Source organism: Malaclemys terrapin, chromosome 1, assembly GCF_027887155.1.
Source record: "Malaclemys terrapin pileata isolate rMalTer1 chromosome 1, rMalTer1.hap1, whole genome shotgun sequence".
Taxonomy (NCBI): Eukaryota; Metazoa; Chordata; order Testudines; family Emydidae; genus Malaclemys; species Malaclemys terrapin.
Genome location: NC_071505.1, coordinates 339723346 through 339742088, shown reverse-complemented (window position 1 = coordinate 339742088; position 18743 = coordinate 339723346). Strand labels below are relative to the sequence as shown.

General features: G+C 43.9%; 1 protein-coding gene across 3 annotated transcripts in view; it reads left to right on the top strand.

Moving 5' to 3' along the window:
* The window catches only part of GDPD5 (glycerophosphodiester phosphodiesterase domain containing 5), a 327641-nt gene that overhangs the window by 186742 nt on the left and 122156 nt on the right, over positions 1–18743 (top strand). The gene's annotated exons all lie outside the window — the stretch shown is intronic.

Genomic DNA, 18743 nt, shown 5'->3' with positions numbered 1-18743 from the left:
GTGTCATGGTGATTCATGATGAAGGTCTGTGTGTAGGGGGAAGCCGAGTCATAGCGTATTTGCTTGTCAAATACAAATGCACTCATGAGGCAAGTGGGGAAGTGGAATTTTTGCAAGGCTGATTTGACAGTAGCCAGAGGGTAGAAGGAACCTATAAGAGGTAGGAAAATTGCCTTCATCAACTGCAGCGTGGCGGTGGGAACTCCCGAGAGCCTGGTCTAAGAATGTTGGTGCTTGCTCTGTTCAGAATCCCAATCTAGATAAACTACACCCTTCCTGCCGCTTTCTTCAGAAAAACACACCTGTTTTCTTTTCAAAGCCCCTCCCCCTCAAAGAAACAACCCTCGCCAAACAGTGCTGTGCTAAGTAATTTAGCACTTGGCTTACAAACCTCTTGATGCTCTAAGACCCAGACATTTCTGGAGCCCAGCCAAAGAGCATGTGTGTCGGAAAGTTTAAAGCTGCTAGGAAATGAGTGCACGCAGTGAAATCCCTGCTGGGCAGCACATCATAAGTGATTCACTGCTGGACCCAAGAAATTGCAAGCAGCCCAGGTGAGCTTGCCTAACTTAGGGCAGGGTTGCATTCAAGATTCCTCTTCTACTACGAATAGCAAGTTTAAAAGGGGAGGGAGGGGGAAGCTGTGTGAATTTAGGGCTGGTGAAAGGTGCTTCCCTCTCTTGGAGCTCACCCAGCTCTGGAGAGTGGCATTATTGCAGGCCCACGTGGGGAGACAATACTGGGAGCCCCTTGCTATATTATTAGCAGCACCTCACTGGGACTAGAACAGCAGAGAGCCTGAAAGCCTCTGGGTCAAGCCAGGGTTCTCAGGCTTCCAGTCCTAGTGCACTGACGGGGAGCCTGGGAGCCATGGCTTAGCTTGGAAGCCGGGGGAGGGGGGAGGGTTTCAGGTTCCCAGCTCTGCAGCAGACACCCTGGGGCAGTCTGTATGGCAGGGCAGCCCCAGAGGTGCCAAACCTCGAAGCCCTCAAGTGCCCAGCAGCCCACCAGGTGAGCCTGCAGTAACCCTGATAGATTTCCAGTGGAAGTTGGCCTGCGTTTTATTGGAAACGCCTTGAAACAATAATTGTTTTGTGGAAACATGTTTTGACAAATTGATACTTTCTGGCAAAAACTTGGTTGGTCTGGAACATTCCCAACCAGCTGTAACTGTACAGAAGTGTGTGCTGAAAACATGGCTGCTGTCACCTCGGGGTTGGACCGCTAGAGGATTAGCAGATGTCCCACCATACTGTGTGTGAAACCAGGGCTTGGTCTAGGCTTAACATTTTGCCCACATAACTATGTTGTCCGTAAGTGGTTTAAGCTAGACTAGCAAGCCCTTCGGAGACATGCCCGAAAGGTCATGCTTTGATTCATCGTGACATGAGTGAACACACGGGGAGGTCACAAGGAACCTGCGCATTCTGCTCAGCAGAGGGTCGGTACTAGTCTAGTGCTGCTGCTGGACACACTAGAGGGAGCTGCGTTGAACAGGGCCATATCCTCAGTCCTTCTGCACCAGCCAGCAAAGTGCACACAGCGTCCAGTCCCAGGATGGTGTAGCAGTCACATCCCCTGTGTCCCTGGAGGCATTGTGCCTCCCTGAGAGGAGCATTTGATGGGACAGTGCAGCTCTGTATTGCCTCTACCAACCAATGCATGCAACTGTTGAGTCCTAGGAGGGTAGGTTTGCAACATGGCTGTCTCCTCCTTCCTTATCCCCACTCTATCCCTCTGCACGACCTTCAACGAGATTTCCCCTCTCTGCACTTTCTGTGGTGAGGGAGGGCACACATGACATGATGTGTAAATCTAAGTCAGGCATTGCTGATGGTAGCATTTCTCCAATGTGCCAGGAGATTATGGGCTGTGAATGGGATGCGCTGCACCGTCGAGATAGCCTAATGTGGGAGGTTTAATCATACACCCTTTGGCTTTTAACACTTTTCAGTCTTTCTCTGGTATGTGCTGTCTCTAATTTAGGCCCTTTCCACTTGTTCCAAATGTGCTGGCAGCAGCTGTGTTCCCAGTTTCAGCTCTAGTGCGGGCAGGTTTTAGCCACTGGGCTGATCATAGGATCATCCTGTGTAGTAAAACCTTAAGCCATTACACACATTTGAATCTATTTCCCCCATGTTAAGTATCCTCACAGCTTCTTGTCAAACTGTCTTAAATGGGCTATCTTGATTATCACTACAGAAATTTTTTTTCTCCTGCTGACAACAATTCATCTTAATTAATTAGCCTCTTAGAGTTGGTTGGGCAACTCCCACCTTTTCATGTTCTCTGTATGTGTATATATATCTCCTTACTGTATGTTCCATTCTATGCATCCGATGAAGTGGGCTGTAGCCCACGAAAGCTTATGCTCAAATAAATGTGTTAGTCTCTAAGGTGCCACAAGTACTCCTGTTCTTTTTGCGGATACAGACTAACACGGCTGCTACTCTGAAACATGGCCATGTCTGAGAACTCTATTACCTTTTTACTTTCATGAAACCCTGATAGATTTTACTTCCTGAATTAACATCTCATTGGCTTTACTCCCTTGAATGTGGTACTATTTAAAGTGGTGGTGTTTGGCTATAATTACATGGGTTTTCACCTGTTGTTCCTTGTGCTCGCAGCTAAATGTGTGGCCTAAATTTTCAATTGGCGGTCCCTAAAGTTAGTTGCCTAGGATAAATCTTTCAGAAGTGCCCAAGTCCCATCTTCAAAAGTGACTTGGAGACATGAAAGAGCCAAAGTCCCATTGGCTTTTAATGAGGTTTAGGCTCCGAAGTGCTTAAGTTAGTTTTGACATGGGAATTAGGTCTCTGAGTCAGTTATACGCTCTTGAGACCTTTAACCCTAAATCCTAAAGTAGCATCCTGATCTTTTCCCCCAAAGCTATTGACTACTGCAACTTCTGTTGTGTTTGGTGGGATTTTTGGCTGCTTCAATGTGTCTGAAAATCAGGCCACTATTTCTATGGGTTTAGTACCCCACATATGAAAACGTTGGCCTAAATCTGTTCTCCGGTGTGTGTATTGTGGATAATACTTCCCTCGCAGGGATGTTCTGAGAATTAATTCATGTTTGTAGTGCACACTGAAAATGGAAAGATCTAAGTGCAGAGTATTTTTTTATGCCCCTTTGCCAACTCTTCAGGGAGGAAGACCTGAGATTTCAAACTAGCTTTAGAAAGCAAAATTCATTATAGTGGATTGTGTAGATTTTAACTAATGTGGAACTGGCTGAATACCTAACATTTAAATAGGTTTCATCTTTGTTCTCTTTTAAAAGTCAATTGCTCATCTCCAGTGACTAGGACAAATGGAGGGAAATGTTGTCTGAAATTGCAGGGATTTTTGTGTTTCTTGTTCAGTTCACTCTTACAGGGATTGCAGAGGCCATTGTGCAAACACGACTTATCCCCTCCGAGGGGGATAGCCTTTATAAACTGTCCTATGCTGGGAATCCAGGCGTCAGATTACAACCAAACTAAATGACACCTCGGTCAACTGGGGACAGGCAGATGAAGGACAGAGAGATACTTGGTGAGGTGCTAACATACTGCTCTTTCCACTTCACTGAGGGATTTAGGAAAAAGAGCTGCTAATCAGATCAGAATCTTATGCTTTTCATTAAAATACAGGGGCAAATCCTGCTGCCTCAAGTCAGTGCCATGAACTTCCTTGGACCGCTCCTTTGTATAGACTGCTCGGATACCATGGTGATCAGTGCAGTAGAAAACCCTAGATAGATTTGGGAGCAGCAAATGCAGGATTGGTCCCAAATTAAGTGTTAGATTATTTTAGCAGCATATGAATGTTTAATATAAGTGGAAAAGATAAAGTTGGTGTTTTCAAACTCTCTGGCAGTGAGATTCTTGAAAGGAGTCACTCGTCTCCATCCACCGATTAAAGAGCTGGTTCCTTTGTGGGACCTTCATACAGTCTTAGCTGCTCTTATGGGGCCTCTGTTCAAGCAAGTTCTTCTGTCTCCCTTTTGTGTCAGAGAACGGCCTTCCTGTGGTGATAACAGCTGCAAGGAAGGTGGGGGAATTGCAGGCTTTGATGGCGGAGTCCCCTTACGCTCAATTTTCTGCACCCTAAGTTTTTATCTAAAGTGGTTTTCCAGTTTCACTTGAAGCAAGCTATATATTTACCAGTGTTCTTCCCTAAGCTGCTGCTGCTTCCCTGGGGTGCTGTCTGGAACTGGGGTACCGCTGAGCCCTCTGTCTTATCAACCTGGGCTTCCTCTCACACTGTGATAATGTGACAAGCTCCAAATCCCTCCAGGTCCTGCACTCTCACAGACATTCACAGGCAGGGTCATACCCAGCTGCGTTACATGAATGTTTTCCCCAACCACTCATAAACCATGAACTCATGGAGAGGCTCCAGCCAGTTCCCCCCAGCTCCCCAGCCTAGGACCCCAGAGCTGTATCGTCTTGCCCTGGTCAGAAGCCTGACCAGTGTACGTTATTTACCCAGTCCGCCCCTCCCTCAATGTGGAGAGGGCAACGAACCAGCTCCTGTTCCTGAGCAGATTTCCCTTTACACTTCAAACACCACACTGTTTTAAGTAAAAAATATAAATATAAATATATATATATATATATATATATATATATATATATATATATATATATATATATAAAACAGATGTATTAACTACAGAAAAACAGATTAAGTGATTATAAGTAATAAGTGTACAGATCAAAGTAGATTACCTAAGAAATTAAACAAATTCGCAATCTGAGTTGTGTTAACCAGACAGGATTTGAATCAAGCAGTGTCCCACCCTGATAGACAATACACACAGGTCACAGATCTTCCATACACAGACTAGAAATCCCTTCAGCCTGGGTCCACGTCCACAGTTCAGTCTTTTTCTCTAGATGAGTTTCCAGGTGTTGAGTTGTAGGGGGAATGAGGACAAGTGATAATGTTACTTCCCCCTTTTATAGCTTCTTTCAGCATGCTGGAAAGATCTTTTGCTGTGACGTGAGTCAAACAGCCTCCATTGTGTATGTGTTATCTCTGAGAGGTTTCCATTGTACACAGTTCCTTGGCTAATCCTTGTGACAGTGTGTATTCCTCTTTAATGGGCCATCAACTCTGTCTGGCCTCTCCATTGTTGTACCTAAAAGGCTAGTTGTGGGTGTTTCCAACCTCTCAACATATTTCAGTAACACACACATAGCAAAACTTCATAACTTCACAAGCAATGAGAGCACATACAATCCAACAGGATATTAATGTTCAACAGATCAAGATTTTAGATACCACCTCACAAGGCGTACTTTGTACAAAACACATCATAATTATATCACCATGGTAGATATGGGAGTGCCAAGGTATTGCTTTGGGGTACAGAGTGCCACAGCTGCATTCAACCTCAGAGGAACTGTCTTCACACATTGGATGTCAGGCAACGTTTAGCTTTTTATCTAGATAGGACCAAACTTTTCCGCTTGTTTGTTTCATATGAAGATCGAATGACAGGTCAAACGATCTCTTCACAGACGATCTCCAGGTGGATCTCCTGTATCATCACAGCATATATAGCAGTCCAGTTACAGCTCCTCAAAGGGTGTGAGCTCGTTCCAAGAGACCTCAGGCAACATCCATGGCATTTCTAAGGAACATTCCTATATTGGATGTTTGCAGGGCTGCCACTTGGTCCTTTGTGCATACTTTTACAAACCACCGTGCCACGGCTGCTGTGTCCAGATCAAATACAAACTTTGGAAAGGCAATCCTGCAGTCCTTGTTTAAATAGGCTCTGACTGAGCCCCACCTTCTCCTTGTACTGCTTATGAGTCACCTAAGTAGAATACACAGCTTCATCTACTTGAAGAAGAAAAATGATTGCCTGTCTGTAACTGTTCTTTGAGATGTGATGCAGATGTGTATTCCATAACCCATCCTCTGACCCCTCTGCATCGGAGTCTGTTCTTCTGATGTTTGGTGCAAAGGAGCTGAGGGGGTCAGACTGGCACCACCTTTATATGGCCAGGGGTGGGGTTAGTGCTGCAGGACATGAGCGCCGCCCACATACTAGGGTATTACTAGGCCAAGTTCTCTGGCTCTGGTGCGTGGACATGCACACACCTAAGTAGAATACACATCTGCATCATACCTTGAAGAACAACAGTTAGAGGTAAGTAACTGTTTTCCCTCAGATACTGTAATTAAGTAGATCTTTGGTTCTTGTCTTTTCCATACCATTAGCCCATGTCCAACAGGAAAAAGATTCTGGACCCAACCCTTTCTCCTATGGAGAGTGGTCGTGATCCCCCCACCCCCCGAACCCTATTCACGACCCTCTGTCAAATGGAGCAATCTTGTTATCAGACTCCCTGCTGCAGCATCTGTTTTTTGCTGAAGCCTGCACATCTAAGTGAATGATCTGAAAGGCTGTAAAGCACTCAACAGAAACCCGAAGGAGAAAATTCAATTCTCATTGAGTAGGTCAATGTGCAAAAGAGTGTATTCAAATAGCTACCATACCTTCAAACAACAGAAGCCCTGAATTACCACTGATAGTTCAGGTATGAGCCACCTACAAAGAGGAACCCAAAACGTAATTGAACCTAAAGTTAAGCACATGTAACTTTTAGATAGCCGCTGGCAGGGAGGGAAGGCAGTGTACAATCAGGAGTTCTTAAGGACAAAATAAGCACCTAGTTTTGCCATTTTCAGAGCACTTTCAAAATATTGATCTTCCCAAACACCCCGTGGGAAAGTGTAATAAATATTTGTATCTGCAGTTTGCAGGTGGGGAAGTCAAAACTAGAGCTGGGTGAAATTATTCAGATAAATAATTTATTTGCCAAAAAATGCAGTTTCGGTCAATCTGGAATAATTCATAAATTTGACCTGAAGTTTTTTGGGGGTGGGGTGCGGTGAAGAGTAGGGGTGTGTGTGAGAGAAGATTTAAATTCACATCTTCTACCCCCCACCTCAGTGCCTTTATCACCAGGCTACAGAATCATATTCTCTCTCTCTCTCTCGTCTCCGTCCAGGCCCAATGAATATTTAATATTTGTACTAAGTGGAACAGCTTCAAAAGGAGAGATTAAGAACACCTCAGCCTATGGCCATGTGGTTAGGACACTTACTTAGCAAGGGGGAGACCCGAGTACAGATCCCTGCTCCAGAGTGGGGAATCAAACCTGGTGTCCCACGTCCCAGGCTAGTACCCAACCAAGTGCTTAATTTGTAATGAGAGGTGCTCAGCCCTGGCGCAAATTAAGCCCAACCACTGGGCAAAAGTTTCACACACTTCACTGTGATGGGTTCCCCCTGGGGTGCCACTTGGAACTGGGGTACCACTAAGCCCTCTGACCCACCAGCCTGGGCTCCCTCTCACACTGTGCTGCTGTGACAAGTTGCAAAGGCCTCCAAGCTTGCACTTTCACCAGCATTCACAGAGGTAGGGACATACCCAGCTGCAGTTACATTCAGGCTCTCTAACCACCAGCCTCCTAGCCTAGGACCCCAGAGCAGTACCGTCCTGCCCTGGTCAAATCTGGCCAGTATATGGGTTTAACACCTGGTCTGCCTCTCCCTCAATGTGAAGAAGACCATGCACACTTGAAACCAAGCTGAGATTTGCACCTTAGTCAAACCCACACTAGTTTGGATTAAAACATAAAATAAGTTTATTAACTACAAAGGGATAGATTTTAAGTGATTATAAGTGATAGCAAACAGATCAAAGCAGATTACCTAGTAAATAAACATAACACACAAATTAAGCTTAATACACTAGATAGGTAGGATATGAATTAGCAAGTTCTCACCCCGAGTGATAAACAGACTGGCAGATTCTTAAGGCATAAGAACATAAAAAGGCCGTACTGGGTCATACCAAAGATCCATCCAGACCAGTATTGTGTCTTCCAACAGTGGCCAATGACAGGTGCCCCAAAGGGAGTGAACCTAACAGGTAATGATCAAGTGATTTCTCTCCTGCCATCCATCTCCACCCTCTGACAAACAGAGGCTAGGGACACCATTCCTTACCCATCCTGGCTAATAGCCATTTATGGACTTAACCTCCATGAATTTATCTAGTTCTCTTTTAAACCCTGTTATAGTCCTAGCCTTCACAACTTCCTCAGGCAAGGAGTTCCACAAGTTGACTGTGCGCTGTGTGAAGAAGAACTTCCTTTTATTTGTTTTAAACCTGCTGCCCATTAATTTCATTTGGTGGCCCCTAGTTCTTATATTATGGGAACAAGTAAATAACTTTTCCTTATTCACAAGCTGCCTTTGCTTTTCAGCTTGGGTTTCCCAGGTTTTCATACACAGGCTAGAAATCCCTCTAGCCTGGGACCATCACGCCCCCCCGTTCAGTCTTTATTCCTCAGGTGTTTCCAGCTGTGTTGTTGTAGGGAGAGTGAGGTACCATCATGATGTCATTTCCTCTTTTTTATATCTTCTTCCCACTTGCTGGAAAGCTCTCTTGCTGTGACCTGGGTCAGACAGTTCCCAGTGTGTAGTGCGATCTCTGAGAGGTTTCTATTGTCCACAGTTCCTGGGGTAATCCTTGTACTTGTGTGCATTTCCTCAATAAGCCATTAACATTGTTTGACCTTTTTACTTTTGTACCTGAAAGGCTGCTTGGGATGTTTTCAACCTCAGGACATGTTTCAGCAATACATACGTCGCCAAACTTCATAACTTCACATACAATCCAACGAGATATTAATGTCTAGCAGATCATTTAGAATGATGCTTCAGAAGGCATACTTTGTATAAAACATATCCTAATAACATGTCTGTGGTGAATATTGAGGTGCCGGGGTGTTACACACATGTTGTTTGCTGGCCCGAAATGGACTCTTTCACTTTGTTGACAAATTCCATATAGTTTTAGAACTGAATACTTTTCCCTGGTTTTTTGGTTTTCTGACAGAAATTATTCTCCCAACTCTAGTCAAGACGGAGAGAGGTTATGTGACTTGCTCAAGGCCTCAGGGTCTGTGCCAGATCCAGGATTAGAACTCTGGAAGTCCCACCTTCCAGTCTACTATTAATACCATTAAAATGTGCTACTTTTTCTCAGTCGAATCAAATTCTGTTTCCGAGGCTGTTGCTTTAAAAAAATTAGTTATTTGTGTTACAGCAATGCCAAGAGGAACCAGCCAATAACTAGGGCCCCTTTATGCTGTGGGATTTATAGAAAGTCCTCTCCCAAAAAGAGCTTGCAATCTAAATCTAAATATGCAAACACGAAAATTGGAGGAAAGGACGTAGTATTCGCTGGGGAAGTTTTTAGAGCAGAATGTGGATTTGTTGGGAAAACTTCACAAAAAGCATTTGTATTGGCAAATATTTCTTGGTCCATTACTATAAACTGGATGAAATGCTTTTTGTGTTTCTTATGAGCCAGTGAAGAACGTTCTCTGAGCTTCGTAATTGATGTATCTACATGTTAGGCTTTGTTAAATAAATGTTCTGAGATCATAGCAACCTTCTTGAAATAGGATTATGGGTTATTTTTTCTTGTCTTCCTGAGATTTTATCCAAGGAAGACTTGGTTTTATTACTAAGCTATGTTTATTGTATTAGGATGCTAAATGCCCACAGTAAAAACTTGCAGAACTGATGTATGCACCTCTCCATTTAAAAAGTGGAAAATAAATATTAATAAATGTAAAGCTATAGTCAGACAAAAACCGAGAAATGACTTTCACATAGCTCAGAGAAAAGGAGATAAAATACATGAAAATGCACATGAATCTACTTGTTTTTAAGGAATGTGTCTTCTGTTAATGTGAGCTATCAGTGCTGTATGTGCAAAATTACAACTCTTTATCCTCCATGGAGTTTCTTGTGGTAAAATTCCAGGCTTTTGGGTTTGTTCCCTCTTAACAACATGATATTTTTCTGAAATTTTAATCAAGTATCAGGGGGTAGCCGTGTTAGTCTGTATCTACAAAAACAACAAGGAGTCTGGTGGCACCTTAAAGACTAACAGATTTATTTGGGCATAAGCTTTTGTGGGTAAAAACTTCACTTTTTTACCCACGAAAGCTTATGCCCAAATAAATCTGTTAGTCTTTAAGGTGCCACCAGACTCCTTGAAATTTTAATGAGCACTTCAAGCTTTTATTTGCCGCCTCCGAATATAGAGATATTTTACTTTGTGAGCTCGGGTCTTGTCAGACAATTTCAGAGCATCTTTTGTAGGCCTCAGAAATATTGGAGTTCTGGTTTGGAGAATTAGTCTCCTCCCTGTCTTGAAAAAACGTTCTTATGCACGCATATTCCAGGGGATGTTACAAGGTAATGCAATGGGCCAAACTCACTGGGCACTGCCGTCAAGATTATGTATTATACCCATTCACATGGTATCTGAACAAAATAAGTGTGCACATTGTAATAGACTTAAAGAAGTGATCTGCGAGGCTGCTTTTATAAATGGTTTGGGGGCTTATATAGGACAGACTCCATTGCTTCTGGAGGAGAAGTGATGTCTGAGCACTGGACTGGGAGCAAGGAACTGCCTAAGTCAGATCTAGGCTCCGATGCCAGCTCCCTCTGTGACTTTGGGGAAGTGATTTAACCTTTGTTTCTCTATCCGTGTATTACAATATCTGCTTCACAGGGCTGTTGTGAGGACTCAATGTCTATAAAGAGCTTGAAGATGAAAACACCTATGTAAGCATATTGTTGGCATTAGTGGTTTACAGGAGAGTAACGGCATGTACCTGTGAGTCAGTCTTTCTATTTTGTCCTTTTTATTTCATTTTATTTGTGTATTCTCTTCCCCTCTCAAATACTTGACTTTCCCTCTGAGAAACATTTGCGAAAATGGCTTATGGTAAAAGAGCAGAGTCTGTAAGACTGAAAGATATGACTAAATTCTCTCATTGCCCTGTGATGCAGGTATTTTCCCAATTGTACAGATGGGCTAAACTGAAGCATGGGATTGCGTTCCTGACCATTGATGGCCCCATCCTCCATGAACTTATCTAGTTCTTTTTTCAGTGGCTAGTGGCTTGGTCTGTTAATTTGTAAATGATTCAAGTGATGGGGCTGCCGTTATGGAGCTCATTGTTTTGGGACTAATACAGTGTGCACTAATAGGGCCAGATTCTTAGGGGGTGTAAATCCATGTTGCTCTTTTGGCTTAATGGACCTGTGCTGATTTACATCCACTGAGGATGTGGCCCCTGGTTTGAACCAGTTTGAAAAATCTTTGCTGATTCAAGCAGTATCCCCCATTAGGTGTTTGAGACGTTTCCTATACAGTAGAATCTTTTTAAAATGCACATGTTGTAGACCTCATGTAAAGCTGACTCGGTAAAGCTGAAGTACTTTGCATATTAAGTGATTAAATAGTCTAGATGACAGAAAGAAGCTGCAGAAAATCATATTAAGCCAAAATATTTTTCCCTGCTGTATGTATTTTTATTGACATCGCATACATGGGACTTTACAGACCTCCTTCCATCTCAAACACTGTCACAAATCGTTGGCCACCTATGACTAAACAGTTGTTTTGCTGCACACCCTGGCCACTCTGAATGTGATGGTGATGGCACTGGAAGGGCTTGCACCATTGAAACAAGAGGGTCCCTCTTCAGCTAAAGGAGAAATCCTGGTACCTGTTAGCAATATAGGGCATATGACACAAGTGAGAAGGTCTGATTTCATCCAGTGGAGGATAGTGAAGTCTACACATTTCTTACAATGTTAAGCTATTGGACTGTTATTCATTAAAATTGTGAGCCCTGATGCCAGGGGTGGGGGTATTTAAGAATGCCACAGGACTTAAAGTTCTGATGAATTGAAATGATCAAGTTATTGTGCATTTTTTCATACTGATCACGTACCAGATAATGTGGAGTATAAACTTTATCCTCCTGTCTCTGTGTCAGTGCACAAGAATAGCTAATATGTATTTCCAACATGTGCTTGTTGATTAACTTTCTTGGAAAATTACTTCAGGAGTCTAATGCATCCATCTTGCAATTCCCTAGATGCACATCAGTAGCTTAAAATGGCAATGATTTCTTTCTCCTGGAGCTTTGCATATTAATCAACTCCTTGTTGAAGGCGAAATACAGCATAGCAAGAAGTACGGTTTTACCACGGGAACAAAACTACCAAACGATTCTGAAGAAGTGTGCTCCCCAAATTACTGTCATCATTAAAAGGTCCGCAGTGAATTGTTTGGTTTTTAATCTGTCTAATCAGGATAATGCATCTCTATCTTCTAGACCAGTGTTTCTCAACCTTTTTGATACCTTACTGCCTTCCGAAACTGTCAGGGAGATCTCAGGGACTAGCATCAGTCCACGGACCAGTCATTGAGAAACATTGTTCTAGCCCACGAGGGATTAGTTCAAGTGTTGGTATGAACCCCAGATCCCATGGAATTCTGGTAGTCTCTTTACGACTGTGCAGAACTGCTGCTGGATAAACAAGTCTCAGAAGTATTTGTTACTCAGAAAATATGAACATGGGGTAGAACTTGGTGTAAGTAGCTGCTGTGGGTATTAAACACGCTGGGCTGGATTTTCCTCTTGCAGTCATGCAAACCCACCGACATCACTGGAAGTGCTCTGGTGTAACTCAGCAGAATTTGGCCCATTGTGTACCTTGTGTTCAGTTTCCTCATCTTGACATCTTATCACTTTGCAGGGAAAGTGCTACCTCCCTCTCTCCCCAGTGTAATATTTTGTGTATATGCCTCCATTATAAAAGTGAGGTACTTAATGCATACCTTAGACACCCATATGAATAAGGGTACATCTACACTACAGGGGGGAGTCGATTTAAGATACGCAAATTCAGCTACGTGAATAGCGTAGCTGAATTCGACGTATCGCAGCCGACTTACCCCGCTGTGAGGACGGCGGCAAAATTGACTTTTGCGGCTTCCTGTCGAGGGCGCTTACTCCCACCTCCATTGGTGGAGTAAGAGCGTCGATTCGGGGATTGATGGGACGCGATAAATCGATCCCCGAGAGGTCGATTTCTACCCGCCGATTCAGGCGGGTAGTGTAGACCTAGCCTAAGAGTAAGAAACTGATGGGCTAAATCTCCTTTTTCACTTGTGCAACCCGAGTTATGTTGGGAATGGGGAGGCTTTTTGTCCTTGTTGCCAGTAGCTCTGCTGGCCAGTGGGGTCATCCAGATTGAGACACCCCCTGTGGTTACTGAGCCTGAAGTTAGTATCTCACTCCCCGTTTTCCTTTGTCTATCCTACAAGCCCAGCCAGTAGCTCTAAATTAGTTTGGGCTTTGGTCATGGCACACTTCCAGGGTGCACCAGGATAACCGCAGCTGTCACCCTAGGCCACTGCCACCATGGGGATCCAGTGTTGGTAATGATAAGTCAGTTTCCACCCTGCTTCAGGTTTAACAATCTGTGCATGGGCTTTACTCATTAAACATTCATGCCTTTATTCTGGTGGTTAAACCATTCTCCAAACCAGATGGACACTGGCTCTATTCTCTTACATTGTCTTCCCATGCCTCCAGTGTGCTGCTGGCCCTGACACACATGGTCCAGAAATGCCCCTTGTAATATAAAATGCCATTGTATTTTAAAATAAGTGTTTCATATGCTGAGTGTCCTTATAGAGCAACGTCGCTCTCTGCAATCGAGCTTCCAGTGTCTAATTGAGTTCATTCTGAGCCAGGCTGTCGAGGGAAACGATGAAAGAGCCATCGCTTGAATAATTTAAACAGGCTGGAGGAAACACCAAAGGGAATAATCCTGAACTCACAGGGTGTGGAGTGGACTGCAGAGCGTCCTAAAATCGTTCAGCCACTAATGTGTGGGCTATTCTAGGACATCTGTGCATCCTGTGGGGAGGGGAGGCGCAAGCCCACCGCAGTTTGCAGTTGCCGGCAGGGTCTGAGGGCTGTGGAACTTCAGGAGGGATTGCTTCATCCCTCCTACTTTGTTGTAGTTGATTTTAAAAATAAAAATGTGTAAAATCCACCATAAGGAATTGGAGACAAAGCTTCAAACAAAAGGTAGGAATAACAGTTTAGCTTTGACATAGCACTTTATACCCAAGTGACTGCCCAGGAATCGCTTTCACCTGCATTCGTTGTTCAAAGAGCCACAGCGTGTAGAAGACCAAAAGGAAAGCGTGATCGCTGCCCCACAGAGCTCGCAATCGGAATAGTGACGCGCAACCAACCGACAGCAAAGCTGGGGAAGAAATAAAGGCAATTGGGCCTGATTCTCCACTGCCCTGCATCTTGTACAGCCACAGCTCTACCAGTGCCCAGTGTATGTCAGGCACTACTGTTCTGAAGTGATTAGTGTTTTACGCTCCCAGCGCACGAGAAGTATCAATGACTACACAAGGTGCAGAGCAGCAGAGAATCGGGCCGCTTTATCCGGCTGAAACGGCAGGAGAGCACTAGGGAAGCCTAATGTAAATACCCAAATTGAAATTAGCCTGAAATGCCAGGGCTAACCTCTATTGCTCTGTGAAAAGTGCTGTGAGACCTTTTAATTCCCATCTGTGGTCAGCACATCTCTTTGGATAGCCATTACCTCCATGCTGCCTGTGCTGTTTAGCAATAACAGTTGTGGCTATTGAAAGAAATATCAGGTATTTTTGTTTTCAGTAGAAGCTCCAAGCCAAAGAGCTGAAGACTTGGCCTTAACATGGTGTGTTCGAAGACTGGGCTGGGGCACTGGGGCAATATTGACTCTGAGGGAAGACTATTAATGGCGTGGCTGCACCTAGGAGCAGCTAAATCATGAATATCCTTGTCCGATCGAGACAATTTCTGCTTCAGGATGACAATGCAGAAGAATGCGTAGAAAGCCAGGACATCCTTGGAGACAGGAGCAAAGACTTACTTTACTTTGTGTGGCTCTCCTTTGCTGTGGGTCTTCCCAAAGAAGATGATCTTTAGGAGAGATCTGAATGAGGATGGGGCGGAGGGGAGGGACCATAGCACCTGGGAATCATGAAGCTGTTGTGTCCCTAAAGGGCAGACCAGAATAAGAGATGCAGATGGAGAGAGAGCAGTAGTGCAAGGTAGGGTGAGGGTGGATGTGATAATTGAAATCTGAGCTCTAGCCTGGGGAAGAGTTGTGCAAAGTTTTGAAAAGCAGGGAACGAGTTGAAACTGGACACGTAGCTCAAGGCCAGATCATTAGGGAGCAGTAATATAGCCTGACTGGGCAAGGGATGTAACTTTGGGTGTGTGTTTTGGGCAGTTTGGAGTGCTGTGTGATACTTGCATGCCTGCTCTGGGTGGACTTGCCTTTTCACACTGTGTAGTTTGTGCAGCCTATCACTGAGGAGGAAAAATCTGCCTTTAAAACTTACTTCCAAGAGGCAATTTGCACTCTAACTAATTAGACCATGTTTTAGATGTTCACACCATCTTGAGTTGTTTCTTAAAGACCAAAATATCTATTATAGTCTGAACAGAGCGAGCAAAGCAATCACTTCTGATAGCAGCGTAATTGGAAAACCTAGACGCCTACATCTTGACGATCTGCAGAAGGTCCCTTTGTCATGTAAAAAGAAACAAATTTCAAAGTAGCTCTTTAATCTTTATCTGACAACTTATGCTCTGGATCCATGTGCGCTGCCTTATTTAGGACAGAGTGTTTTCACCAGAGTTAAATATCTGGACTGCATCCATTCCTTGCTTGTAAATGCTCACGTTGATTTCACCTCTGCACGTCTTTTTACAGCTTGTTGACTTGAAGATTCCATTAAAAAAGGAAATTCCTAATGCAACTTTGTCTGTGGATGACATTTTCTATGGCTACGGAGCAGGGGTGGCATAGCCTAAAGGAATCTGCAGCGGTGCAGGAATCGTGAACTGCTAGTTGCTAATCCAGGGGTAGGCAACCTACGGCACGCATGCCAAAGGCGGCACGGGAGCTGATTTTCAGTGGCACTCACACTGCCCGGGTCCTGGCCACCAGTCCGGGGGGCTCTGCATTTTAATTTAATTTTAAATGACGTTTTTTAAACATTTTAAAAATTGTATTTACTTTACATACAACAATAATTTAGTTATATATTATAGATTTCTAGAAAGAGACCTTCTAAAAACGTTAAAATGTATTACCGGCACGCGAAACCTTAAATCAGAGTGAATAAATGAAGACTCAGCACACCACTTCTGAAAGGTTGCCAACTCCTGTGCTAATCCTTGCTGTCCCATTGACTCTGTGTCTGTGATCTTGGACAGGTCACTTAATCTCTCTGAACCTCAGTATTCCCTCCTGTAATGGGGACAATATTGACCTGCCTCTACGCTCTGACTTATTGGCAAGTGTAAAACCAAACAGTAAAGGCACAAGTGGTCTGTCGTTAGCTATTAGTAGCTGCTGAACTCTCCTTTTTTTTAACAGCTTGCCTAAAGGATGAGCTGTACAGCAATATACCAGGATCGGTGCTGCAGAGACAGAAAGCTGTGTTGAGTTACTTTTCTATTTAATTTTCTGCTGCTGACTTGGTTTTTCAAACTGGATACTCAGCCCAGGTCTCAGATTGATAGCAAGTGTCTAAGCTACTAGAAAATACACTATCATTTTGATTGCAGCACAGCATTGTAACGATTACTTTTTTTTAAAGGGATGCATTGCAGTGCATTGTAGATAGGATCAAGCATCCATTTTAGACCCGTTCCTTTCTCCCATCTGACTTTGTGTGAGGAGGGACAGCATCCACCACAAGACACTGGCGTGTGCAATATTCCAGTTGACTGACTTCAGGTCAGCTGTCTGTACAATTCCATCTGCACTTGGATAGTTACAGAATTCAGCAACTTAGACACAAACAGGCCAGTTCCTGTGTTTTATTGAGCTGTTTCTGTCACCTTGCATTGACAGCTATGGCATTGCTGGGACATACACATTCAATACGAACCCCCGTCAGTTTTAGTGGCTCTGGCTGTCAACGTATCAACTTTGGTGGCTGTACATGGCTTATTATTTTGATCCTCTGACCCCCACACAAGACATATTTATGGCATGAACTTGATTCTCTGGGGTGAGCTCAGAATGGACACACAGTCTTGAAGTGTATCACATTCACGTACCTGGATATGGTGTGCAGAAGATCAGATTTGCTAATAGCAAGTGCAGGGGTACCTTCCTTTGGGGCTCTTATTAATCACTGTAGTTAGATTGTTACTTGGATTACATGCCCATGGAAGGAAGGAAGGAAGAACCGTTCTCCCACAGAGCAGGTGGGTGGGGAATGGATGGGACCTAGGTGCTATTCCCCTCCACTAATTGAGCAGACCTGAGGGGCATTATAAATTGCTGCTGGCTTAGAGTAGCAGCAGCAATTGCTTACCCTCTTGCCCACCTCTAGAACAAAGAGGAAGTGGGGCAGAAGTTGTGACTCAGGTGTGTCTCTGAATAACAGGGCCTCCTGGGCTGGTACGGTTTATGCAGCATCTCCTGCTCTGGGTGTCATCTAAAGACATCATCCAGTTCTGTGCGTGTAAAGGTTCCTCTTTGTTGAACAGTGTTTGTCTAGTTATGATCCTAAAAGAGCCATATGGTCCTTTTAATTCCAAATAACTGCTTTGGAAGTACTCTCCCTCCCATCTTCACTGGCTGTTCCCCCACCACCCCACCACCCTTTTGACATTTGCCCATCAGAGTATTAGACATCTAGTTTATCCACCAGCCAGAACTGTCCGTATCTCAAGTTCAGGGGAACTATTGGGTTGAGAAATGAGACTGGAAATTGCATGAAAACAGGCTCTGATGCGAGATTTCCAGTCTGTAAGTAGCAAGACAAGTGCTTTTGTAGGGTGCGTTCCTGAAACCAGCTAGAGTGGAGATAAAACAAAAAGTGAACTCTGGCTGCTTGCCTTTTCTCAGTCAGTATTGTGTTGAACCCCCAGGAAAGGTTCTGTTTGGGTTAGCTTCTTAAAACAAAGAATGGAAAATCAAGGCATTTGGATAGTGCTCACAGGAAACCTTTAAATACACTAAGGATCTGTATTGCAATAACACTGTCCCTCAGAGGAGCTTATAGCACTTTTAATAAAGGCTCTTTTTGTCCCTGTGAGATAGATAATTGTCCCCATTTTTTGCAGAATGGGAAACTGAGGCACAGAGTCAATGCCTTGCCCAAGACCTCAAGGGATGGTGTGGCAGAGGTAGGAATGGAACCCAAGTCTAACTCTCGGTTCTGTGCCTTAAACATAATTCCTCTTCTCCCCTGCAAACTGTCCCAGCGTACACTGAGCAAAGCCAGACTTCTTCAGTGGCTGTCTCTAGTGGCACCCAGAGGGCATTGCTATGGAGGATACTCGACACAGTTTTTTTTTTTTTTTTTTTACAGAGAAAACATAAATACTGTGGTCTTCCCAACTATAATAGGATGAAGCTAGACTGTCCCTTGACGCTTCTTTCTGTCACTGCAGCACATCATCTCAATCTTGCTAAGCTTCCTGTTTACTGCATTCTTCACAGAGCATTTGTGATAAATGCTGATAAATATTTGATGGAATGAAAAGAATAGGTTCGTTCCTGCAGCAGCAATGGGAATGATTTATGTGCTGCTCATCACAAAATCCAACTGTGTAGATGAGATCTGATGAGTTAAGGAGAGGTTGGCATGGGCTGGTGTTGTACGACACTCCGGAGATGCACACTCAAGAATCGGTGCCTTTCATTGATTGGAAATGTGATTGCTATGGCGGAGAAGGGTGACCACCTTTTCAAAAGGAAAAAGCAAGACACATGCAGGAGCCTCGCTCCGTGCTCCTCCTCTTT